Raw genomic sequence first — 26,775 nt, forward strand, 5'->3', positions numbered from 1 at the left:
TTTCTCACTACCTCCATTTTAAGGTTCACAAAGGGACAATTCTACCTATTATCTGCTTGAGTGAATCCTATGTTTCCACACTTAGAAAAGCAAAATAGAAGTAAAAAAAAAAAGCAACCAATCAAACAGAAAATGCCGTCAATTTTACACGCAGTTTCTGTTTGTTAGGGCAAATCTTTTTTCAACCTACAGGAAGAATATCATGCAGAAGGTAAAAAATCCCAACAACTGATTATTCCTCATCCTCTGCCTTTAAGAGACTAATAGGTAACACAAATGGGTTTGAGCAACTGTAGTAACTCAAGCATATCTTCTCTAAGCCACTGAGATGCCAAAATAATGGGTCAGGTGGACATACATTTCAGATCTGCTAAGTCCTGGTCCCATATGTCTCATGTACCCCTGTGCAATCTTGAGCAGAAGCAGCTCGTATCTACCGCATATCAGCTACGGCATTTTTATCAACCTCCAATCCTTGCTTAAATAAAGAAACAAAACCACTTAACAAAATCCAGCCTACCTCTCTGTCAAGTATGCCCTTTTGCAACCTGACCATCCCTAGTTTCTAAGGTGCAGCCCCAGCCACTCAGCTCTTGCAGATCCCCCACTGTCCATTAGCAATTGCAACGCCACATTCCTTCTTCAAAGGTTTCACTGCTCTAATGGCAAAACCTGCGGAAGCACTTCAGCTCCTTGCTGCAAAAGCCCGCAGGTCACTGTGCACTGTGGATCAAGTGTTCAGGCTTTCTGCTGGACACACAGGCTGTTCGTTATTTGCAAAGGTTTGGATGTTAAGACAACAGCACTACAAACAGGAGTATTTATTTACAGATATCATTAGCAATTTACAAGAAAATGTAATGAACAGGTCACATCTGAACAGCTGAAGCATGGAGAGGCTAACTGGATATTTCAGCTATCTTAATTAACTTCAGTATTGCATCAAACGCCGTAAGAGCGACAGATCACTAATGCCAAGTTAGTCATTTTCAGTAACAGTTCTCATGGAATTTTTTCCTTCTAAATAATCAAAACAATTGGTCATTGGACCTTATAAGGAAAAGTGCCATACCAAACAGAATTTCATAAAATACAGCTGTTTTAACTTCACAGTTCCCTCCAGCATATCTGCAGCACCTGAATTTTGAGGCTGCAGTTTTATGTTTTGTGTGTTTGGTGGGTTTTTTTAACCAGATGACAAGATAAAACTATTAAAATAATTAGCAGTACAGTAACTTGCTCAGATGGTTTCATCTGTTCTTATGACAGAGACATTCAATAAAACCACAGCATAACAAATTTTAAACCAATAAATACTAGTTCTTTAGTTTTTAACAGCAAAGTGTTAGCCTGTGAGATTTATTGCCAGAAGGTAACATACAGTTAGACAGACAAGACTTGCGCAGATAACTGAATCATCCAGAACTATAATACAATTTCAAGAGGGCTTCAGAAAAAATAACCACCGCCCCCCTTTTCAGGACAAAATCCAAACCAGCAGAGAGCTAAAGAAGAAAGGATCTTCTCCTCTGTATCTTCTGATTCACTCGAAGCTTCTGATAGCAGTTAGTATCAAGACAAAATACAGGACTAGACAGAACAGCAGTCAGAATTCCTGCGTCGTATCAGATCTAGAGAGCGTAACACTTTTGTGAACTCCAAACAGCAGCCTCCCATCTCTCCAGAGCATCTTTTGAAACATGCAGTTGAGCTTGCCTTGGGTCTAGCAAAGTATATGTTTTAAGACCTCAGGCACTGGGATACCTGCCAAGTCACAACAAATATGTATACATATCTAATCTACTTAAATTTTGAGTGGAAACTCTGTGCCCTTTAGATATATCCCTCAAGGCTACGAATAGCACACTTGTCGGACAGGATGAAACTTCCCTGTGTAAGTAATAACTGAGCTCTTCTGGCATCTAACCACACCTCCCGGCTTCTTCCAAAACCAACCATCAGGGAGGGAGGAATGATGAGGACGAAGGTAAAGAGGTTTGGAGATAGGGGCAAAAGAAGATTAAGGAAGAGGAAACAAATTATAGGTGGATTAGGAACAACAGAGCTCTCTCGAAACAGTTGTTAAGAAAGCAGTCTCTTCCCCCTGCCCCTCTTTATCTGGCAGGTGACAAGTTGGTAAAAAAATTCCCGAAACAGAGATTCCCATGAAGAGAAGGAGGCCTAAAAAGTGAATTGAAACAGAGCAGAGGCAAAGCAGCACTGTTACCGAATCAAAGGCAACGCTCACTGTCCAACAGATTTGAATACTGATAGGATTATTCACAGCCTTGGTATGGTCACCTTTTCTTACGAAAAAGGAGCTAGAAAGAAAGCCAATGAAATCCTTGGTACCCTGTACAGCTTCTACAGCTAAAATAACACTAACAAAAATCAAAACAGTTTAGATTACACATGAATGTAAACAAACAGGGGCATATTTTGACAGCACTAGGCAGTAGTTGACTGCATTGTCTTCTAAAATGAGGGAATATTACTTTCTTTTGTTTTTCTTTAAAAGCAGGTGACTATTGGGTTTGAAATTTCATACCGCACTTGTTTCTATGACCTATGAACCTTCTGTTAAGAAAAGCAGAACAACTGGATAAATTTTAATAAGAGATCTTTGCATTTGGACTCAAGAAGAAAAATTTCACTGGCAGCCTTACTTCCTACCACTAACCAAACTCTTAAAATACAGTATCTACTAATCCTTTAAAACACTTGGTCTAATTGCACACAATAATGGGCAGGCTTATCTGAAGCCGATCTAGTGTGGTCTACAATACTTGTTTTAGCAGGACTTTTTTTCTTTACTTCGAACAGATAATGTTACAACTACAATTTTCAAACTGCAACTTCCCTGCTTACCCAAATCTGAGTACCAGAGGGCAGGCAAGGGAGATGTGGAGACTCATGCCCATGCCATCAGTGTTTGTAACTACACAGATGAGCAGTCTTTAAAAAAAAAAAAAAAAAAAAAAGAAATACTTGTGAACACGAAGCACAGATTCATGACCCAGCTAACACTGGGTAATACAGTCTGACAGTATGGCACCCACCCAAGCTTTCTATCATTAAGAACACATGAGAAAGTAACACATAGAAACTTGGCTGTAGAAATTACATTTCTTTCCTGCCTCCTATCGTATCGCAGAAATCTGCCAGAGTCAAGAAAGGTATGCATCACCTTCTCCTGCTGTTACATATTATCGACCACACACAAAACACTTATTTCTGACCCATGGCAATGGTAATCTCCCATCCCTCTCCCTAAACACACCACTCTCTCCCAGCCCCACCACTCAGCCCAAGCTGCCACCATGACTAGTGCTGGGGGGAAACATCTGCTGAAGGGCCTGGTACAAAATAGTAAGAAAAAGAGTTGGGGTTATGTGAAAGAACAGCTAAGAAAAATAACACAACGCTACCAAAACAGCTACAAGAGCCTGATGATTTCAACATGTCCCTTTCCGACATAATTTGTTTCCTTACCAAAGCAGGGGGGTGGTTTTCAGAGCAGCCTGCATCCTAAATGGGAACACGAGAACATGTCAGACATCTGTATTTCAGTCTCATTGTTACCACAGTTGTCACCAAAACTTTAGGCTTTGTACCCAAAAGGCTGTACTTGCAAACACAAGAGCTGATACTTCCCTTGAATTACAGGTCCACAGAAACCAGCACTGTGAGACATCACCTTTTGGGGTTTCGTTTTTTTTGTATTTTGGGGTTTTTTTACAACAAAAAAAAACTCAACACAAAACAAAACACTGAAGAATCACTCAGTGTGGGTATAACTATGGTACAGATAATTGCTGCCAGTTAACCTCAAGGCCTGATCCCTCATCAGATTTGATAGCTGCCTTGGCAAGCAGCTTCAGCAGTTACCTTCCCATCTCTGGACCCAATCCCAAAAGCAAAGCAGTGATCTCTAGAATTAGGTAACTCCACCTAAGCAAGCACCTTATTTACTGGGTCAGCCATAGGCAGAGGCAACTGTGCCCAGCCAACACCCCCAGCTGGCCAGACACAAGCCACCTCCTTGCTGGAGGCCAGGCTGTGCGGTGAAACGGTGCCAGGCTCACGCACCCAGGAGCAGCTTGGAGGCAGGGAATAACAGCTCCGGCACAGCACCTTGGCTAACCCTTTGGGATTGGAGATGGACACATCTGTCCAGCTGTCACGTTGAAGAGAGCACAGACGGTACTCAGCCTGTCCAGAGCTTAGTTATTTTGAGCGTGCCTCCACACTGAAACAGTTTAAGGTATGGTGCTTCTTCCTTCCTCCCTTTCCCTCTTGCCCTGGCACTTGTCTGGCCACACAGCGTACCAAGCCAGAGAGCTAAAACAGTAAAATTAAATCTACAGAAAGAATGCCAACCATGTCTGTGCAGCCTAAGACTTTAGAGTGGCTTAGTGCCGGCAGGCAGAGAAGAACCATCTCAGGTACAGGGATGAGCAGGTTGGGATTCCCGCAGCTCTAATCCAAACTGCAAACCACCAAGAAAGCGCACCCACAGATTTCCTGTGGTCTCTTGGCACTAACCAGGCTGAGCAGACATTAAGGGTCAGGAACGGCAGACATTTCAGCACCCTGCAAAAGGGGATTTGGCACCACCTCCATCCTGCAGACCCAACATCCAAGAGGGCAGCGAGGGGAACCAATCTGGCAGAACGGACTGAGCACAACAGACTGATGGAGTATCACAGCACTGTGAGGTGCTCTCACCTTAGCATGGCTGATGACAGGTACTAAATGACTAAGTTCATATTATTGGCAGTGCATCTATTTACTTGAATAAACGTGGTCAGAACTAAGTCTGCCAAACACCTACAATCACAACAGAAAGAAGCACCAGGAAACTGTTGTTTGAACTCACTATTCCCACTACAGTGAAAATAAGGTAGAAGTGTACAGTTCTCTGCACCAGAGATGGCTACCAACCACAGAGACCAGCACAGGTGCTACCGAAAGGCGAATTTAAAAAAAAGTCTCTAGTACACTTCTATAACCTTACCTTTCACATTGAAATACTATCTTCTGACTTAACAGGAAGCAAGGCTGCCATGTGATGAGATGTAAGAGTCTCAGAACAGCATCAAATCCAAATAAACACTTTTGGCCTCATTTCAATATTGAGGAAAGGTGGAGAAAAGTTATCTGGACTTAAAATTCATGATGATAGCATGGAGTCTTGCTTGGAGCGTGTTTTCAAAGAAAGAATGAAAACATGAAAGTAAAGAGAAAAATAAAATAAAACATAACACGTTTTTTAAAAGTTGAAACATGTCAAACACTCAACTTTTCTTCAACATGATAAAATAGCCTATACAGCAGAAGCACAATACTTCTAGTCTCACTCAGTAAGAAGTCTGATACACTGTGTACTACCACCCGAGCAGTAGTTTGCTGAGCTGAGAAGAGAGGGCTTAGTTTAAGAATAGTATGGCAGGAAAAGCAGCAGATCAAGAAGAGATGACAACAGATTTCTTTCTGAAAGGTGGATATGGACTTCTGCCAAGAGTGGTCTTCAGTCTTTTTTGATTCAGCTTTTTAGGTTTTTTTTTTAATGCCTTTAAGTGAGCACTACCAAAATGTGTAAAAAATAAGAAACTAGGAGGTACCAGAAGTACAGTGCAGACTGAAACAGCACACAAGAAAAACTGCAACAAACCTTAAGGATAGCCACGACAGAAAGGGGATGAAAAAGTAACAAAGGGCAGAGTAACACACTGAAAAGACTAATGGTTTCTGCTGAAAAATGATGAATCATTAGTTGGAATTAACAGAGAAGGAAACAGTATAACCACCCTATAAGTAGCTAGTAAAAGTCACTAAGGAGAGCTGGTTCAGAAGACAGAAAATATAACGATTCAAAAAAAGCAGCTGTATTTCCAGTGCAGAAAGGGACATATAGATGGCACTATAGCAGAATACCAAGATCTTGCCGGGAACACTGTGTACAAATCTGGTAATACATATTCACAAAAAACTTATTTGGGGCAGCACAACAAAACAACTGACAAAAGAAAAAAAAAAAGAAAAAAAAAAGGCAAAAGGTCTTAACAAGTACACCAAGGAGACAATCAGCATGGCTGGCATAAAGAATAACTATAAGCTTATCAAAAGTAAGTTTAGGCTGGAAATTAAAAGGGTTCTTAAACAACAAAACACTGGCTTCAAGTTTACATGTTAGAAGATAGGGATGCGAATAGAGGAAAAAATGTAACTAGCTCGCAAGTGGGTCTACACAGGTTTACAGACACAGACATGGTTTCTGTGACAGCAAGGCACTTGACTCAGAATGATTTGTTCCACTTCTGGGTGATGTGCTCTAGTCTGTGTCCCTGAATACTCATCAGGACGCAACGATGGTCCTAGCAGGTCAATGCAGAAGCCCATCGAGCCCAGCAACCTTGCTCCAGTAACAGCCAACAGCAGATCATGAGGAAGGTAAGCATGTAGTATTTTGGAGAATTATCACCATTTGTGATTTAGGGACTTCCTGAGCTGGAAAGATTTAATAACCCTCTTTTCCACTAACTTGGCAGCCCCCTCCTCTGCCTATGTAAGCTTTTTAACTTGCAACACCCAGTGGCAAGGAGTTCCACAGCTTATTTTCACATTTTATTAACAACTGCTTTCTTTTAGCTTGTTCTGAACACATCTCTCACTATTTCTCCTTCCTCTCAGCTAATAATTTTGGTCCCCCTTCATCCCATCTATGCCACTCATGATTCCTTTACGATCCCCTGTCTGTGCTATGAAACCCCTATTGTATTCTCCCTTTTGTAGTCTCTTACCAGGCTGAAAAGTCTAAGCCCACTTAGGCCTTCCTTGCATGGAAGCTGTTTCACTACTTTTTTCATATTCATCACCTTGTCCCGTAATTTTGCCACTCTGCATATATCTTTTGTGCACTAGTCAGGAGACAGACACGCCATGGATTGCTGCCTGTTTTATTTCTTTCCTAACAATTCCCAATTTCCACTGAAGTACTACAGTAAGCTTGACATCTACATCAGGCAAGTCAGCATACACTTGAACAACGGGGGCAGGGGTATGGTAGAAGGACATGTGAACAAATACAACACACTGGTGAAGAGGCAACACAACTTGGAAAAGGAAATCGAGCTCCACAAAGCAAGCGAAGTTCTCTGAAGGAATAAATAAATGTGCAGACAAGGGAGATGCAACTGAATGGCATGCAGGTATACCTGCACTGAAGTGGCTGGAGACTGACAGACAAAGCTGAACAGACCAGTAGTTACTGTCTCTTCCAATAAAAAAGCTGGAGACGTGAAATGAAATTATGAGGACACAGGCTCAAGAAGGAAACATACCTGTTCTTCACACATTTCTGCTGTGGAACTCCTTGCAACAGGGCATTTAGACACTTAAAGAGTTTACAAAGGCTCAAGAGGCCACAGGAAAAAGTTATGGGAAAAGTCCAGTAAAAGTAACTACATACACACCCCACCATGTCTGGCTCAGAAAGCCTTTGACAAGTGAATTATTAAAGACGAGGTGCATACTCTGGGAAAGCCATCCCTACATGTTTGCCCTGCTCTTGTGCCTGTCACCACATCTTTGGTTTTGCCATTGTCAGAAACAGAACACCTGGCTTTGGTATGTTCACAAGTGTAATTATTCTTAGTAAATAAAATGCAAACATAGAATTTGATCAGCATTTATCAGGTTGATTAAAAGTGGTATTTGTCATCTCAGGCCTTGATAGGGCTGGTAAGACCTGTGATAACAGTTTTCTAACAAGTCTTGATTTGAAAGCAGGACAATTCCTCTGTTAATTTACACAAGAACTGGCACTGTTGTCAGTAGGTACAAATGCTAACTCAAACCCAGCATATTTTACTACTGGCAGAATGAGTAGGATCACATTTCACCATGCTGCCAAACACTTGCCATTATAAGACAAACCCCTCTACATAAGACAACTTACAACTTTGCCAGACTGCCATCGTTTGGGCTGAAATTTTACAGGTTAGTGTCTGCTTCAGTGTTTTGTTTCTTCACTTTTTATTCATTCAAAACAGTACAGCCATTTAAAAAAAATAAAGGTTAATGTAAAAAAAGGTTTTGCCTGTGTCAAAAGATTCTGACAGACTTTTCCTACTTTTCCTTTTCCTAGAGTTTTGAATCCCTGCCCCTTGGGATGGAGACTTGAAATTACACAGGGATAGTGGTAGAGCTGTGATTTTACCCAAATTTGGCCAATTTCTTGATTATTTATTCCACAAGCTCCTTAGCCATTCATAAACCAATATTTTGCGCCAGATAATTGAATATTGTCCTAGAGGACTCGGATTCTACTAGAGATCTCTGTGTCACTTAAATTGAATGCAACAGAAGAGGTCATTAATTTTCCAGGTCCTTGGCATGGGTCTACAAGGAGTGATTTGCAGAAACACTTAGTGCCTGCAGCTGCAGTGGAAGGCAGTGAAAGCTGTGTTCTAAACAGATTATGAAGACAATTGTTTTGAAAAACTTGGCCTAGTAATCTCAAAACAGGTTCTCCCAAAAAATGCCACAGAAACTTGATTCTTAAAAAAGCAACCCTCAGAAAAACCATAAGAGCCATTTATTTTATTCTCACTCTGCATTTTATCCTGAGCATGCACTGCAGGCTCTCCTGCTTTGCTATCAAGGTGCTTACAGTACAAGTGTCATGATGCAGGTTGGGCAAGTAGTGTCTCTCCATCGCAAGCGTCAGAAACCATGTACAAGCAGCTAGGTATTTCACAAGGGTATGGACTGTGATTGTAGGGTAGGATTTCTCAAAGTATCCAGAGCCTGAGGCAAAACATCAAATGTGCTAGAGAGCATACCAGAACTCTGTATAAATATGTTCCATTGTCAAGATCCATGCATAAGTTTCCAGCCAGCAAACTGGCTTGCGAACTCCCATCTGCAGGATACATACAGCTTTGAGAACTAGCATCCCACTGGGTATTTGCCTTCAGTGATCCAGGGCCTGAAAAGTAGGATAGCATAGGAGTGCCCATGGCGATGACTGAGAGGAACATAATTTGGCTTTGTGTAAATGAGGGACAGCTGAATTTACTTTTTTATTTAAAAACAGTAGTGTCAGCCACTGTTGTTAAATTAGCACACAAAATTAAACAGGGTGCATACATGCAACCACAAGTACTTTAACTGCTTTTTCCCCTTTCCTTTCCACATGTCTCAGTTCTCCTCCTTCAAGTAACACTGTAAGCTTCTTAGGGTAAGGACAGATGCCTGCTGTGTTTTCCTTTTCAGCCTCTAGTACATGGAATCCTAAAAATGGATGCTGCTTTTTTTTTTTTTTTTTTAAAGACATGAACAAAGCAACACAACTCCGAGAGCCTCCTTTAGTTCTATTTATTCTTACCCGGTCATCAGTGCTTAGAAACAAACATTCTTCCTGTCCACTGCTCTCCTGTGAAAGACCACAGTATCTATAGTTACTGGAGAAGAGTGCTTCAGTTATCTGGGCTCCGATCCTTCCCATGCTTTACTTTTCAGCTTGCCCTAGAAGGCTTGCTTTCTCAGAGGATACTAGAACCAAGATTTCTGTCTTTCCAAAGGCACTGAAATTCTCTCATCACTGGGAAGCTTGTCACTCCTTAAAAGAACCAAATACCAACATCATATCTGAAACTGAAGACCTCAAGAGTCACTTCTGATCAGCTCTCAACTTCCAGCTAACTTGCCAGGCCTCCCCTGGTCCTGGTGCAAGGGAAACCAGGAGACTGCAACTCCAGCCCTAAGAAACGCTGCCAGAGAGCACAGGCTGAGCTTTTTAAAAAAGAGCTGCAAACGTTCCCCAAAACATTTTTTATTCTTAGTTGTAGGTCTTCCTGCAAAAGGAAAGCATATTGGGCAGGTGGCACACACTGCCACAGTAACGCTGTGAAACTCTCACCAGAAGGACAGAAATAGCATCAGAAACAGCACCTCAACTTCCTTCAAAAGATCCATGATTTTCTAACAGGATTTTCTAGGAAGCAAACACCATAATTCCCCATCCTAAGAACACAATGGCATGAGGAAGCAGGGGGAGAAGGACTATATCAAGCAAGAATCTCTCCTATTCCTTTCTTAAACCATGCCTGCTTATAAGAGGCGACCTCACACAAATAGGAGGTATTTTTGGTTGATCTTGATGGGCTGCTTCTCCTTGGCCACTTGGAAATCAGATTCATTAAAGAAAATACTGTATTTTTGGCTAGAAGTAGCTTAAGAGCTTTCCTCTTTAGTAAATTCCATGAGATGATACTTCCCTTTTTAGTTCAGTGGAGCAGCACAAATTTGTGCCTAAGAAATTTTGGGCGTAATGCTGAAAGAAACAAACAAGCCAAAGTCCAAGTTGACGCAAATATCCTCTCAGGACAGCTGTTTATTTTATATAATTCTTCCAGCTGTGCAAAAGGTGCTCAAAACAGCACGTTGCAGAAGAAAGGGAAGCAGCTCAACCCAACCTGCAGTACGGCAGAGTTCTTCCCAGGGGTGGGGGAGCGGTGAGAAGTCTGAGCCCAAGGAGCTGGTGCGGTGCACACAGTGCAGCAAGACCCAGGACCTGAAACTCTGTTGCCAGGTGGACATTTCTTATGGTTCATCTCAAGGAATGTGTTAAAAACAGCACACAAGAACCCACTGAAGCATTCAAGTAGTCAGATGATCGACACATTTTGCAGGTATATCCTCAGCCACAATCTGCTAGTGCTTTATCTATAAACGACTTACCAAGACACAAATACCCCTCTGCTTCCTAGTGCTCCTATGTTACAGAGCACCATCAGACTAAGCAGTGCAGTAATAAGCACACAAACATTTTCAAACGTTTTTCTTTTGCAACTGATGAGCAATAAGCACACAAACATTTTCAAACGTTTTTCTTTTGCAACTGATGAGCAATATGTGACTGAAAAATGATGAAAGCAGAGTAGAAAAACAATCTAGTATGGGAAAACGGTACATTTAAAAAAGTAGTAATGAAACATTCAGGACAGGATGAATCAGAACAAAAATGAAACAACATTTCCTATAAATCAAAGATCTCAAAATACTAAATGATAAGAGGCAATTATGAAGAAATCTAAACACTTGCAAAAATAAAAAGGCCAGATCAACAAGGTGTTTTGAAATATTAAAATACCTTGAGAAGGTAGTTTTCAGAAGCACTGACAACCCTGGACAACCTTATTTTATGCTCTCCATTTTTTCTTAGAGACGTGAATGAAAACCATTGTTAAGGACAATGGCACAAACTTGGAATAGACATTAAAGAGTAACAAGATGGGAAACAAATCATTACTAGACAGGAAAAGAGAGAAATCAGAAATCCAGAAAACCTGAAGCAGAATAACAAACAGTTAATGTTGTTGAGGACAGTGGGACACAGTGATGATGGCTAGAAACACACACTTTTCTGGTCCTCTTTTACTATAAGGAACTTATCATGGGCTTGACCCTCATCTGTTTTGGTTTTTTAAATATAAAAGCTCCTCATCAGTAAATACACTCTCATCTTAAAAACATAATTATGGGCTGAAAGTTGACACTAAGAATAGCACTAAGGAACTTCATAGTCATGTCTTCTTGATTTCTGTATCAATTTACTTGATTGCAACAGTCAAGCATATGTCCTTTGGTCCTCAAGACTGAAAGGAGGTCTTAAGAGTGTTAGTCTTAAAGACATGTTTGACAGGGTGACACTTTGGAGTTTAAATCCATAAATAACAGTTGAAATATCAATGTGTAACTGTAAATACATGCAGACATATAAAGGACAAAGCATTCACAATTTTTTAGCAACTTTAAAGAAAAGCAATTGTCTGAGTAAAATAAAAAAAATTAGATTAGGGAAACATAAAAAAAAAATTAATACATATTCCACTAATCCATACTGGCATGCCAGGAAAACTTAAAGACAATCTGGAATAAACCTCACGAATTCTTATAATTAGGACATACATGAGGAATAACATCATGAATAAGTCTTCAAATTAGCAAGTGACCAAGAAGTATATGCTTTGCCAATTTCAGTTCAAATCAAAATACTTCATGATACAAGCATATTTTTAGTACTTTTACAAATAAATGAGTTCTTTGGAATAAGATTCTTCACTCACATTCTCATTTTTTTCCCTGCAGTGTCAGAAACAGCCATTTCAAGATGACTTTTGCAAATCTGCAAATTGAAACGAACAATTAACATGTAATCTTACATGAAGTTGAGTCTTCGAAAAAAAGGACAAAAATCTTCTAAATATGAATCTCAGAAAAGTTGGGGTTTTTTTCCTTCACTTTAATGCCTGTCTGAAATAACTACTTCACTAACCTGATGACACACTTATTTACTATATTTTCTTATGCCCGTTATTCAGTGGTTGGCAGTAATACAACTTCATTTAGCAATAGCTTGGACCCCTCAGTAAGGGAATGTGTACGTAGTAGCTCTCTAATCTTGCTGCCCAGCTGCTAAGACAGTCACATGAGTCACTTGCTGCCTTTAGAGCAACACACGCCACTTGCTGAATTTAGAGACATTCTCTGTTTCTGCACTGGCCATACATATAAATTGAGTAATACCCTATCCTAATCACATACAAAACTCTCTAGGTTGTTTTCTTATTTATTTTTTTTTAACACCAGTGAGGCAAGCAACGTATTTTTTACTAATGCAGTTAATGACCCAGCTCCACAGTGTTGTTTATGTACTGTTTTTCAGCATTATTGTTTTCACTCTAGTTTGGCTAACTTCAGGAATCAGTTCAAATGTAGGTAACTTCATCTAATTGTTCAGTGAAAATCCAGCCCTGGAAGAATGAAGAACTCCATCTGCCAGGATGATTCAGTACACAGCTTCGGAACAAAACGCTTCACAACAATCCCTTCCTTATCAGGATTTTAAACTGTGACTGTTTGGAACACCACCTTATTCAACAGTCTATTTAAAAACAATTTACAAAAAGACTGACATAGTTACTTCCATGCAGCACCCCAGTCTACTAAAACATAAAACTCCTTGTTGAAAATACTTCATTTATTTAACATAATCTATAGGTGATATGTAGAAAGTACTATCGCATACAAACAGTACATAGCCTCACAAAACAACACTGTGAGGATAATCTTCTTTGGACTGTCACTGCATCCTCAGTGTAGGCCCTATAACGTTTCATTTTGCTCTATAACACACGCTATCTTCTTTCCTTATATGCTCCCTGTGTCTCATCATGGCACTGTTCTTTGCAGATGGTTGTATATAGAAGCCATCAACAATATGACATACTATGCTGTGGTCATGTGTGTCCACAGACTACCAGCGTAACAAAACCCCCACAGAATCATGCTTCAAGGTACAGGGCTAATGCCACCAAACCCGAGGAATCTTTTAGATTATATGAAACACACTTCTCCAGCTTAAAAATATATTGGCCTAAATCACAAAAGGTGTTTTAGTGTGCCTAAAGAAGAAAGCGGTGCGTCTCACCTTACCTATTAGTTTCAAATACAGGCAGGCTTGCCTTAAAAAGGTCTTTACAGACTTCTTGCCAGGAGGGAATCACAGTAGGCAATGTCCCCGACTCGCCAGTCAAGCAGCAGCACATTTTCAAGTTAAACACTCTAATCTGTCAGATAACATTAACTACAGCTCCATACCTAGCCAGAATAGAATACCAAGTAGTAACTACTAACTAAACTTTTCACTCATGTTGTACCACTTTGTATTATAAGCACTGGTAAAAATAAATGAAAATGGTTATTTCTAAGCTGTTTCAGCAAACTTTGCACAGTAATTCAACTAAGTATAAGCAAATTCCTTGTATTGGTGTTTAACACCTAAAATATTCTAGCCACTGATGTACACAGTGGCAGTCAACCTAATGTCAAATTTCAGACTAACAGACACATATCTACTGCTCTTATAAGTAACATCTAAGATTTCTGAAGTCAAAAGATAAATCCTAACTATTATTTTCCTGTTGTATTTTTTGCACTTTACGGAATTTTCTGCCAAGTCAGTATTGCTGTTTCCCACGTTTGTGTGACTCTACACAGCGACAGTATACAATTGCAAAAATCAAAAAAGCAAACAAAGTGGCAGAGGAACATGGGGCAAGATTAGCAACTGAAACTACTAATCCATCTGGCATCAATTCCCATTCTCCTTTACTCTATCTCTGCCATAATCAGTATAGCATTCCAGTCAGGTATTTGGCTATCACAAAACAATATCCTACATCAAAATTAGGAATTGCTGCCCACACACACTGAGAACAGGTTTTTTGCATATGCCATTTTTAATCAACAATTTTTCTCAAATAACAAGAATGCCTTAAAGCAGGCCAAACCGTGCTAACATATAAAACAATTCTTGGAAAAAAGGCTGCAGTTTGATAATGCACGTATTATGCATTCTATTAAAGAAGCCTCTCTCCATCAGAGTTCAAGTTTATGGGTATATTTCTGTGATAACCTGAAACCTTTCAGACGGACTCTAGTAAGAAGTAGCTGCCTGGAATAAAAACATTGCCTACAGAATGATGTATGATGATTTAGTGGATGAGCATGTTAGAAGTATAAACTCTTTTGACACAGCTATTTTTAAGTGGTCTTTAAAAAAAATATGAAATGTTAATTCTGTTTTCCAATAAACATAACTTTTGATCTGCTGAGTCAGAGGTGTTATGCATAATAATCACAGCAGGAGTATAATGCTCTTTGTATTTGTTTTGAGGAAAAAGCATGAGCACAATTCCATGCAAATAACAAGAAAAAAAAGATCATGGAGCAGAATCCAATTAAAAGCAAATTCACCATAGGGAAATGGTCATTCTGACAAAACAAAACACTTGTTTTCCTAGGTACAATCCACATTACTAGAAAGTCTACTCCAAAGCCACGTAACGTTTACATTCAAGTTTTATAATATACACTTCCAACACTGGACTAAAATACTGTGCGCTTCTAAATCAGTACCATATCACTCTTCTATGTATCCCTTTTAATTCTGAATTCAAATCCACAAAGCCAACAAACTCATTAACCTTAGAAAGCACTTTATCATGCGCTATCTGAATGTAGTAGAAGAGCTTTATGTTTGTACAGCTCCCAGAAATAATCATGGTAGGGTTCCGAATACCTATGCGTGTCTAGGTACCTAAGCTTTTCACCACACCCCCCCCCCCCCCCCCCCCCCAAAAAAAAAAAAAAAGTTACAGATATATATGGACACAACCAAATTTTTTTTCTTTGATAAAGTTTTGGTGGTTTTGTTACGGAAAACTACATTCTTCTAAATGTACATTATGTATTATTTTCATAAATAAATTAATATTAAAAACATTCCCTTACTAAGAAATCCAAGGTCTTGCTAAATGAATTTCCCACAACATTTAAGTATTATTTACTAGGTCAAAAAATATCATTGGATTAGTATAGTAGTAATTTTCCCTTGCTTTTAAAATAGTTAAATATTTTTTCAATATCTTTAGTAAAAGGATTTTTGTCCTTTTCAAATACTCTAACTTCATATTTGGTTACATTAATTCCCCTTTCAAGTTGACAGACTTGGAAAAATCATCCTGAAGTGTCCATTTCTGATACTGCAGGAAAAAATGAAAATGTGAGTGAAGGAAGGATCTTATTCCAAATAATTAATTTATTTGTAAAAGCCAGAGTAAAGCAATTCCCTGTTCACACTGTAGAAAGAGACCAATCCTTCACTGCAGGTCCCACTTTCAAGACACTGCAGTTCCATCATTAAGCAGCATCCCCTGCTGAGAAGCACATGACTCTACTGTTCCATGTTGTACCCTCAATGACCAACAGTTTCCAAATGGTGCTAAAAAAAAATACTTATTTTAACCTATAAAAAACCCTGAACAGCTTGATTCTTGACAACCTGAAAGATCACTCCTTTTCATGAGTGCTATCTGAAAGAACCTCAAACGGATGTTACAATAAAAAAAAAAAGATGGGAAAATACCACTCTCTCAAGAAGCATTTCAACTTTAACACAGATCTCTCATTCTGAAACAAGCTTAAAATGTTAGCACTACAGAATATACAGTTACTTCTGTACATTTACTAATGAACTACCTAAAATCTGATAGATGGAAATGTTGGTATTTGGAAAGCATGAAGCAGAGGCTGAATATCTTGAAGGTCACAGTGAAAAGAATTGTCAGCATCCAACTGGATTTTAATAAGCTTTGCCAGAGGAAGCTGGGACACGCATTTTTATTGACTGTTTGTTCAATTTAATTTGTTTTGATTTGCAGCAAAGCACTGTTGAAGAGTCCAAAGAAACTTTCAAATCACCTGGTTAAGATCAGACGGGAAAAAAAAAGGTCTCCTTCTTCCATCTACAAATTCTGTAGTTCAGGTCATTTAATAACTTTGCCAGCCACTGCAACACTCAAAAAAATATCAAGAAACAGACTTCCTAAAAAAATGAATGCAACAAGTGTGTGTGTGTGTGGGGGGGGGAATTAATACATTTTTATCTCCACATAACCGGGATAAAAATACACAAAGAACTTGGAATACTTGCTCTTCAGGCCTATGCTCTGCCATGCACTGGGGTGGAGTATACATACTTTTGACTACATATTCTCTCAGATGTGCCCCCTAAACACAAAATCACATAATGAATTTACAAAGTTGCTAAGTAGCAGTACATTCAAAAGAGGGATACAAATACATTATGATCTCTACCACTAAACCTCTTAACCTTCCTACAAAGGCCTAAGTTACAAAAAGTTGGGGGGGGAAAGAGAGATATGGGTGGATAATCTTCAGAGCACTGTCGGCAGCAAAAGTGGTTGCAAATTTTTACGTATATTTGGGAAAGAAGAATTAGTAACTCAGGTAAGCTCTGCCTTCTTCAAACTATGAGTCTATCTCAACAAACAAATGCTATTTAAGTACGACTACACGTAACGGTTACAGAGTACTTGCAACCCGATGGCAAATTTCTGTCTGCCTTTAAGCTTTTTTGGTAAGCTACCTACATAAAACCTTTATGCTAAAACTTCCACCAAATATCAAACTACTTCCTTTATGATAAAATCAGATGCTTAGCAGAAAGGATTATTTGATGTTCAACCACAGTTTAACAACTAAAACTATGACAGGAATAGGGGAGGTTTAGTGCATCCATGAAGTCTTTGAGGGTTTGCTCAGAGTCGAGAGACTTTCTACAGCTTGATTCCTGATGAAAACTGGAACAAACAGCACAATACTCAAGTACTTATTCAGACAAAACCTTTATGGAACTCAGTCTGCCTAATGAGGAATTGAGGAGTTCATCTCAAGATAACTGAATATGTTACCAGTTTTTAGGCTGCAACATTACTGCATGACTGAAATCCCAAATTCATAGGATTTAAATATTGTGAGAGACTGATGAGCAGTGACGTAAGCCATCAGAACCCCTTCCTGACCACATCTCCCTTTTCACTCAAGGCTTGAAGAAAAATCTGGTCTCCTTTTATGTTCAGTATTTTTACTAGGCAAACTACAGAAAAAACAGAAAATGGTAATACATATTCAACCTCTCCAAAGTAAAGCACCTTTCTACTCCAAATGAACAAGTAACCTATGCATTTAAAAACTGCTTAAATGCACAAATATTTAAGTATAATGAAAAGTAACAAGTTTGTTTTACACAATGCATAGATAAAAACTGTACTAGAAACGGAAATGGATTACCCAAGATGGGCTTAACTTACTTGTTCTCAAATACTCTGAAGTGGTCAAGTTTTCAAAGGTAAAATAGTATTATACTGCAGGGGAGACCTCTAAAATTTCTTGGTTCTTCCAAGAAACTTATTTCATGGTTTATCATTTCTGAAAGTGTAAAATCTAGATTTATGTTTGCCTTCTAGGAGTGTGTTTGAGTATTTCTTATGAGAAATAGTGATACCAGATATTTGACTAATGCTACAAGGCTGCAAAACCTGACATCTTTTCCTCATAGCCTAGTTTAACATTTATCCAGTTTGGGACTGCTCCCATCATCCAAATACCATTATGATTAAGTTTCCCATGTTACTCTACACCCAATTTCTATACTTGTAGCATCAATAGCACAAGTTATCTCCACATTATTCCTCAGCGCAATTTCTGTAGTACAAAAATGGTCAGCATCAACACTTAATGGGACGCATTCATTTTGAGAGAACAGAAGAATTTTAAATACCTGAAAGAACTGTTCAGTTCAGAAAAGAGCATATCCAAAAGGATATGCTCATGCTGCTAAGACAAAACCCCTTTAAAATTACAACAGGGAAAATACTGCATTTTACAAGTAATGAGAAATTAAATGAGTTTGATATAAATATTTCACATATACTTTTTAAAGCAATTTCAACACATATTAAAAACAGCCTGAATAATGAGGATAATTAATATATTATGATTCTCGGTTAACTTTTAAAGTAACAAATAATACAACTTTGTTGTTTAGGCATAGAACTGATTTCATTGTACTGGTATGCTTATAACCGTACTTAAACACCATTTAAAATAGCATGTAGCAACACCATCCTTTGACAGATGCAATAATATTTTTATTACTTTTTCTGAAACTGATTAAAATATAGCCATAAGCTATATGTTTGTGCTGGGGTATAATTAGAAGTGGTTTAGTCTAAACACAATCCCAGTATTCAAAAGAATTAAAGAAAACTATCAAGTCACAGAGGGAAAAAAAATCTACAGATTTGAATTAAGTGGCATTTATTGTTATCAGCTATGTCTAAGCTCCTCTCCAAGCTATATGGTTCACTGTTTCCTAGCGTCCTAAATGAAATAAATTACACGTGTATTGACCACAATAACTTCCAGTGAACAAAATAAGCTCGAACAATGTATATGTTTAGCTTTTAAACAGAGCACAAAACCCTGATAGGATTTTTACGTTTGTTTTATTTTAGTTTAATACTCACTCTTCTTAAAGTACTTGTGAGGGGAAGAACACCGGTAACTGATAACAAGTAGCTAACGCCACAAATCTACACCTTTGTAGTGTATCATCTTATGAAAACATAAGACCAGCTGCAGGCAATTCCTACTTCTACATATTTATATTGTACCTATAGTTCCATGTGATAAATACTGTATTATTATGTAAATGCACTATTATTATGTAGTAAATGCACTATTAGTATAAATGAAAATTCCACACGTAACAGTAAGAGTTTGAAGAAACTTAGCACTTACAAACTTGTAAATGCTTTATTACTAACTACACAGGCTTGATTGAAATTTAATAGTAAGCTGCCAGAATCTCTCTTTCTGCCTTCAAAAAGGTCTCTTCTTTAAAAAACCTATATCACAACTGATTCAAAAGACATGATGTTCTTCCTAAACAGCCAGATGTTCCCTTAAAATATGTGTACATATATATGTGTGTGTGTGTGTACACTGATACTACATATAAATGTAACAATCATGATAAACACATATACCACACAATAAACAGTTTTATTAGAAGGACAAGCACTTGGGACAGTAAAATATGATTTGCATATACTGGGTCTTTCTGCTATTTCAACACTTAGTGTAATGAAATCTCATTAATTCAGAATCAGATGATTTCCAGGGCTTTTTAGAAAACTTACACACTGATAAATCTGATGCCCTGTAGTATACAAATACATACTCAATAAATGAAGAGGGAAGATAAGTTTTCTGACATCCTCATTGCTTTTTGATTACATGGCAAATCACAGTAAATGTGTGTAAGACAAAATCAACCATCTACACCTTATTTCATGAGAAATACTTCAGACTTGGAAGTCTTCAAAGTATAATGTGACCCATAACCATGAAGAAAAGCTTTTAGGGTGAAAGTTAATGATACACAGTGTCAGGCTACCAGGTAAATTACCTGTACAATATTTAAGTAAATCTATGTGCAATCTGCATGGTTAAATGATATAAAATAAAGCATTATCTACAGCAATATGGAAGAGATTATTATTAGTTATCCTAACTTTAGTAAAAAAACAACTTTGACAAATAATTCCCTTTAAACACTTTCTAATCTGATTTCTAGGGATATTCTCCTTTGAGAAAGGAATTTAGCACATTAAGTGCAAAAGAAGATTATAGCAATTCAGTTTACTGTAACAGACACTTCTTGCATTCTTCCAAGTTCCTTTACATAGTTATTTCTTAATTGCATCTGATGGCAATTCTAGGTTTTACTTTCCTGATTCCCACTTGACTTCTCAAAGCTGATTTGAGCTATTTTACTTCAGAGTTTTGACTCACTGTTCTGTGTATTATAGCCACACTTGTCTACATTCATCTGTTTATCTTTCTCACTTTTTGATTTTATACTAGTTCATACATATACTAGTTTATACTAGTTCAGTGCTGTTTTTTCGTTTGGGGGTGGTGGTGTCCTTCTTTCTTTTAAACACATAAAACAAAATCATGCAAACTGGGCCACATTCTACTCACTTCGTGCCCACTTGTAAGTCTATCAAAACTCTATGAAAACCACCAGGGTTGTGCATGCATATAATAGCTCACCACTCTGGCCATGTATTTTAATGTACTTGACAAGGTATCTCTATACACTGGACAGAAAGTGAGTTAGGAAAGGGACAGAAGTTATTACAAAGAAGGCTCTAATAGAAACTGATTTATTCCTTCAACATGAGAATAACTATATAAGCTTTCCCACTCTTCACTGTCAAGTACGTACAGTGGTTAATTTTAATGCCATGATCCTACAGTAAGTGCTTACAAGACATACAGGGTCCATTTAAATATTAAAAATTTCAATATATCCTATGAGAAGGCCCCATCCTTAAGAGCTGGTATCATTTAAGTATTTTAAAAAGCATGTTATATATTGCAAAAAAATTTAAACCCCCCTCTAATTCTATTCATTTCTGCTAATTCATCCTTCTAAGATGAGACAGTAACAGGTGAACACAGATACTGAAGTAGACAAAAAAGACTTTAACAAGCCAATCTAAATAAAAGTAAAACTGAACTTGCAGTAATGGTGACCTGTTCCATTCAGTATTAGATTTTCATAACTTGTGTACAATCAGAATTTTTCACATTTGATGTCTGGTGGACAACTGTTCATTTTAAATACACTAGTAACTGCAATCTATTCAATTTCAGGTAAAGGGTCAATATATTCCTTAAAAAAATAAAGAATAAAATATAGGCAGCTGTATAAGTGATTATATTGAGAGTTAATGTTTTACACTGAAGTTACATGTTCACACAATTTAAAAATCAATATAAATTTAATTAAATTCTAGAGATGATATTTTGCTTAGCAAGAAAAATACACAACTCCCTACCATCCAAATGCTCAGATAAATGCAAAAAAAAATAATCCCCTACACTTCAGAAATATAAATATTTTACATTTGATCAATACAAAATGTTACTTTGTTCTAATATTTGAATTGTTTTTAAATAGTTTTCTAAGGCTACCTAAACAGTTGGTAATTGGTTAAAGATGCTTAACAACAGTTCAACTGCTAGATACTGCACATTTCTTTCAAAAGCAGGGCAAGCTAAATCCTCCCTAGTAGCAGGTATTTGGAGAATATCTTCTTGAAAGCAAGTACTCTGTCACTACAGTGGTGATGGCTTCTAGATCCCTTTTAACTCTACACTGATTTGAGAATGGTCTAATTGCTTTAACATATTTCACATTTTTCAGAATATCTCCCCTTGGTAAACAGATAAACTTGTTCAAGAACACTCCCAAAAGGTTCTTGCTGACAAAACCCGGTTGCAAAGATGTAAGAGGTTATAGATACAAAATTTTAAAAACTTATGTTTTAGACTCTGAAGTAAAACATCTCATTTAACAAAATATCATTGAAGAGTTACAAACAGTGGTTTATTTAGAACATAAGCTGTGCCTTCTTTAACCCATTAATTTTAAAACACATGCACTACCCTGAAAGGAGACTTAAGGGCACCATTTTGACCTACTAGCTGCAGAGGTGGGCAACCATTAAAAGTGGCTGTGCTTTGTATGCAGTGCCTTTTGGGATTACACAAAATTTTTAAAAGTTTCTTAATTCAAATTTCACAGTTCTACATCGGGAAACTATTTTTCCAGGATAATTACTAAATGAAAAGTACACACTAAGAGACACACTGGAACTAAGCATTCAAGAAAAGCTGAATGCATGTCAGTTTAGATTCCTGTATTTGCTGTACTGCTGTAAATACTGCAGTTATTAACTTTTAAACATTATTGAACAGGATTGATAAGTATTTAAGAAGGATTTTAATACATTTACAGCTCCCCACTTTGCCTACAAAAAGTAGGGTAACTTTAGCAACAACAGCCCATAGCATTTGTTTCCTCAGGTGTTCTCATTTTAGAAAATCTTGAAAAAATCATACTGAATCATATACAGAATCAGAGAAACATATAATAGCACAGATTATCTTAATTCTTAGAAGTAAGGAAGCTTTGAAAGTTACTTCTAGTTTTATTAAACACCACATCATCCCTGTAAGAAGAATTCAGTTTTCCACAAAAAAAGAGTAAGTTTGTAAAAAACAATCCTAAACAACATTTATCTTCTGCTATTATCATAATCATCTGGATTATACCTTAAAATTAAACCCAGTTTAGAAGAGTATCAAATTCTGTGAGAACACTCTTTGCTTTTTCTCCTCCCTATGTCCTGAATTTTGCACTGTGGTTGGATACACTGAATTTACTTTGTAATACATAACTGTAAGTCAAGAAAGATACTCCACAACATGTGCTTCTTTCATGTTGTTATTACCAGTGCCTATACCTATTTTCAGTGTTACAATATTAATCATTTAGAAACTCTTAATTAGGTAAAAATGTAGCAACACATTAAACACTTCATACTGATGGTCACAGACACAGTATTTGAAGAGTTCTTGAATACTGTCAGTACCACCAACTAGTTTACTAAAGTTAGTTCTGCACATCTACTACTATCTATCTATCTCAGTACATTAAAAACACCGACACATGGTGTACTGCTATTAATTTATCAAATTTCTATGCATTTCAGGATAATCTCACTTCAGTCAATAAAAAGAAGAGATCACTGTAAGACATATTTGGAAAGGAACTTTAAAGTATGAATTCTTGGTAACTATAAAAGAGATTTCCAAACCATAAAAGAGTGTTTTAGAAAAATGTTCAATTTCATTCCTTTGTACAAACTGATTAATCCTTCTTCCTTAATGAGCCTTTTTTTTCTAGCCTAAGAGTAGTTAATGTGATTTAATTTTCACAACTGTGAGTCACTGGAAAACTTTGAGATTTCTTCCAAAATCTCTAACCACAAGACTATCCTAGTCAACAACTACTCCACAACAGCTTATTTGGTCACACTTGCAGGAAAGGTACACATCATTTTCAAATACATGCTATTCAACACAGAGGGCTACCGCAACCGATACTCAATTTGCACAAGTTCTAAGAAAACTTTTGTTGAAATAGCCTCCCTAAAAGTTCAGTATTCCATCTTCCCTCTCAAGAACCACATTACCTGTATTCAATTTTTAATCTAGAATTAAATACAAAGACTACAAAACCAAGGCACATGTAAAGGAAACATCATAACACTTCGTAATGATATCAGATTGCCATGCTAAGAGGCGATGTTAATTTTTTAAATAGGATATTTCACTGAAAATTAAAATACATAGGAGATAACAGAGACAAGCAGAGCATTTCACATCATTACAGTTAAACATTTACAAGTTAAAAATTAAGCAAAAACCTGTATCAGTCAGAACCCATGCTATAAGCATGTAGGCATGCACACATACACACGAAACCAGACCGCAGTATAGGATTAATTTTTTTTTAATTATTTTTTTAAACAAAGCCAGAAGCAATTCTTCCAAGTGATGTTACAATTACACAGCTAAGGTGTACTTGTAAAAAGTCCCTACTTTGGCCAATTAAAGCCTACAGTTATTTTCATTATTTTTCCAATCCTTTTCAGACTGTTCAGAAGATTTAACTATAGCACAAGCTCTACAATGCTCTTCAACAAACTCAGGTGTCCCAAACAAAACAGAATTTATTCAAAGTAAAAATAACGCACTTCTCAACTTTTACAAAATGTCTGTGAATTTGCTCTATGCACATAGGTCTCCTCCCAGGGAATTCATAGCTAGCGGAACAACACTAGGTTTTAATATTAAACAACCCGAGACTACTTCATTTCTGCAACAGCCATTCCAAAAAATGCTCTCCAAAACACAGCATTTTAATTAACACACCAAGAAAACTCCCCTGAAGACCTGCTACACACAAAAGAATTGCTGTGATCCAAACGAATCTGCATGTTTTCCCCTATTATCCTGCCTTAATTTATCATACCAGGGCCGATTTGATACCTTTCCATTAAGGAAAAGAACAACGAACCATCCCTCTGCTAGAGGCAGAGGTGCTGCAGAGGTGATGATAACCCCAGGAAAAGAGAAGCTGTCTCTTTAAAATGCCCTGCTATGTCCCTGATCCCACGTGGAACCAACATCAGCAGCACTTTCGCATTAACTTCAATGTGAGGCGAGATGAGGCATCATTATTTTATATAAATAAAACGAGGAGACTGCAGAATACATTCTTTGTAGGAGACAAACAGGTGAACTGAACGTGCCAGGGAAATCAGCAACCACCCGCAGAAAAGGTGCCCTGCCCCTGAGCCCTCTCTGCTTTCCCTATGGAGCATTACCTCAACCCCACACTACTCTGAAGAATCCAGTTTAAATAGAGGAGGGAGCCACCAGGAAAACTTGAAATTCAAAGGCAACGAAAATGCACTTTATAAACCGGAAAGGTTTACTCTTTGCCTCACACATCCTAATTAGATCAGGAAAGTGACACTACAAAGGCATTACATTCCGGTCTGGGTAAAAAAAAAAAAAAAAAAAGAAAAAAGAAAAAAAAGAAAAGAAAAAAAGACAGAGGAAAAGAAAAGAGCCCCCATCTCCCCAAACCCCCCAAACATACAAAAAAGCATTAAAAAAGGAAGTTATAAAGCAGCACATACAGCATTTATCTTATCTAGAATCACTACACATTACCCCCGAGTTAGGCACTTTCTGCACTATCATCTCCCCCTACCTCTCTCTCCTGAAAGGGATTTTCATGTTTTCTCATTGTCGGTGGCGAGTTATAAGAGGCTTTCGCCTTTCCAAAGAATTAATCAACAAAAAAAAAAATAATAAATATTAACTCCTTGCTCCCTGAAACCTTAAAACAGTCTCGGGAAGACAGGGGTTTTATTATGTTACCTTGAGGAAGAAAAGGGGGAGCAGCCCCGATTTTTAGGTATTTTTTGGCATTTTTTTCTGATTTTTATTTTGTTATATGCCTCAGTTCTCCCTCCATTTTGGTTGTTTATGATACTGACAACAAGCTGTCCCTGCTCTCTCTCTCTCCGGATCTCTCCTGCTTTCAGTTAGCAAACCCCCCTCCCCAATGCAATACGACTCAGCACTTACTTGGGTTCACACTTTGCACTAAACACACACCGATGGGGAAGGGGAAAGCTTCTGGGCCACTCGGAGGGGGCGAGCAGACAAATTCGTTTCTTTATTACGAAAAAAAACCACTTTTGTCCGAAAAACGACGGGAAAGGGGGGTCGAGTGCCCCAAAGTCACTCCGGATCCCCCCAAAGACGCAGCCGCCAGGTCCGGGGGACACCCCACGGGTAGCCGGGTCCACGGGGGAAATTTCTGTGCGAAATTCGGCCGGTTTGAGGCGGGGGGCGAATTTATATTAATTTTTTCCCTCATTTTTCGGCACCGCGGTCTCTAATGTCTTCCGCTCCCTCTCGCCGCTCTCGCCGCTGTCACTGCATTCACAGCACAGGCTCCGGAGAGGCGAGGAGGGGAGGGGGCGGCCGCGCAGCTCCTGCCCCTGCCCCAGCCCCGCGCCGCCGCCGCGGCCCCGGCCCGCCGTGGGGGTCTGCGGCGGGCACCCCGCGCCCTCCTGCCGTCCCCCGGGCAGACCGCTGCCTCGCCCGCTCGCTCGCGAACCAACATAGCGCCGCGGGGAGGGAGGGGAGGAGTGGAGGAAACTCCTGAGAGAGGTTTTTCTGAAAATCATCTCTTTCTCCCTCCGAGGGAGGGGAAGGGGGGCACCGCTCGCCTCGCCTCCCCTCCCCTGCTTTTCCCCTCCGGGGGGGTCCGACGCGGGGCGGCGGGGGGCTGCGGGAGATGGGGGGAGAGGGGATGGAAGGGAGGGATGGTTAACACAAACTTTTCCTCACTGCTCGCTGCTCCTCTCTCCTCTCCCCCCTCCTTCTCCTCCTCCCCCTTCATAATTTAAATAACCCTGATATTTCTCTGCTAAACCCCGGCGCCTGCCCCCCAAACCCGCAGCAGACTCACCGCGGGAGCCTCAGCATCCCCTCTGCGCCCCGTTTCCACCCTTTACAGTGTTCTCCGATTTTTCTGTAATTTTTTCCCCATATTTCGGGCTGGACGCGGCGGGCCTGGAAATTGTTTGCTTTCCCGTCTTTCCAGCAGCCATTGTAGTGTATGCGCTGCGGTGCAGCCCAGCCTGCCGCACACGCCGCGCCCACACCGCCCGCCGCCCACACGCACCGCGGGTTGGACGCCTCCCCCAGTCAGTCAGGGCCGCGGCCGCGCCCCGCCGCCGGCGCCTGCGGCCCGCGCCGCCCGCCCCGTTGGTGGAAAGAGGCGCCGCTCAAGGCCGGGGCGGACCCGCCGCCGCCGCCATTGGCGGCCCGGCC

General features: G+C 39.0%; 1 protein-coding gene across 3 annotated transcripts in view; it reads right to left on the reverse strand.

The window, feature by feature from the left end:
• The window catches only part of PLAG1 (PLAG1 zinc finger), a 49,198-nt gene extending 22,560 nt beyond the window's left edge, over positions 1-26,638 (reverse strand). The window contains exons 1-2 of one of the 3 annotated variants that reach the window (XM_040585763.1): positions 26,411-26,629; positions 12,135-12,193 (exon numbers count right to left, since the gene is read on the reverse strand). The gene's annotated coding sequence lies outside the window, so the exon portion shown is untranslated. Of the gene's footprint in view, positions 1-12,134; positions 12,194-25,138; positions 25,848-26,410 lie in introns of those variants that run through there. The other 2 variants (XM_040585762.1, XM_040585764.1) reach the window with 2 other exon arrangements.
• Positions 26,639-26,775: the final 137 nt, after the last annotated feature.

The sequence above is a fragment of the Falco naumanni genome, chromosome 3 (genome assembly GCF_017639655.2).
Source record: "Falco naumanni isolate bFalNau1 chromosome 3, bFalNau1.pat, whole genome shotgun sequence".
Taxonomy (NCBI): Eukaryota; Metazoa; Chordata; class Aves; order Falconiformes; family Falconidae; genus Falco; species Falco naumanni.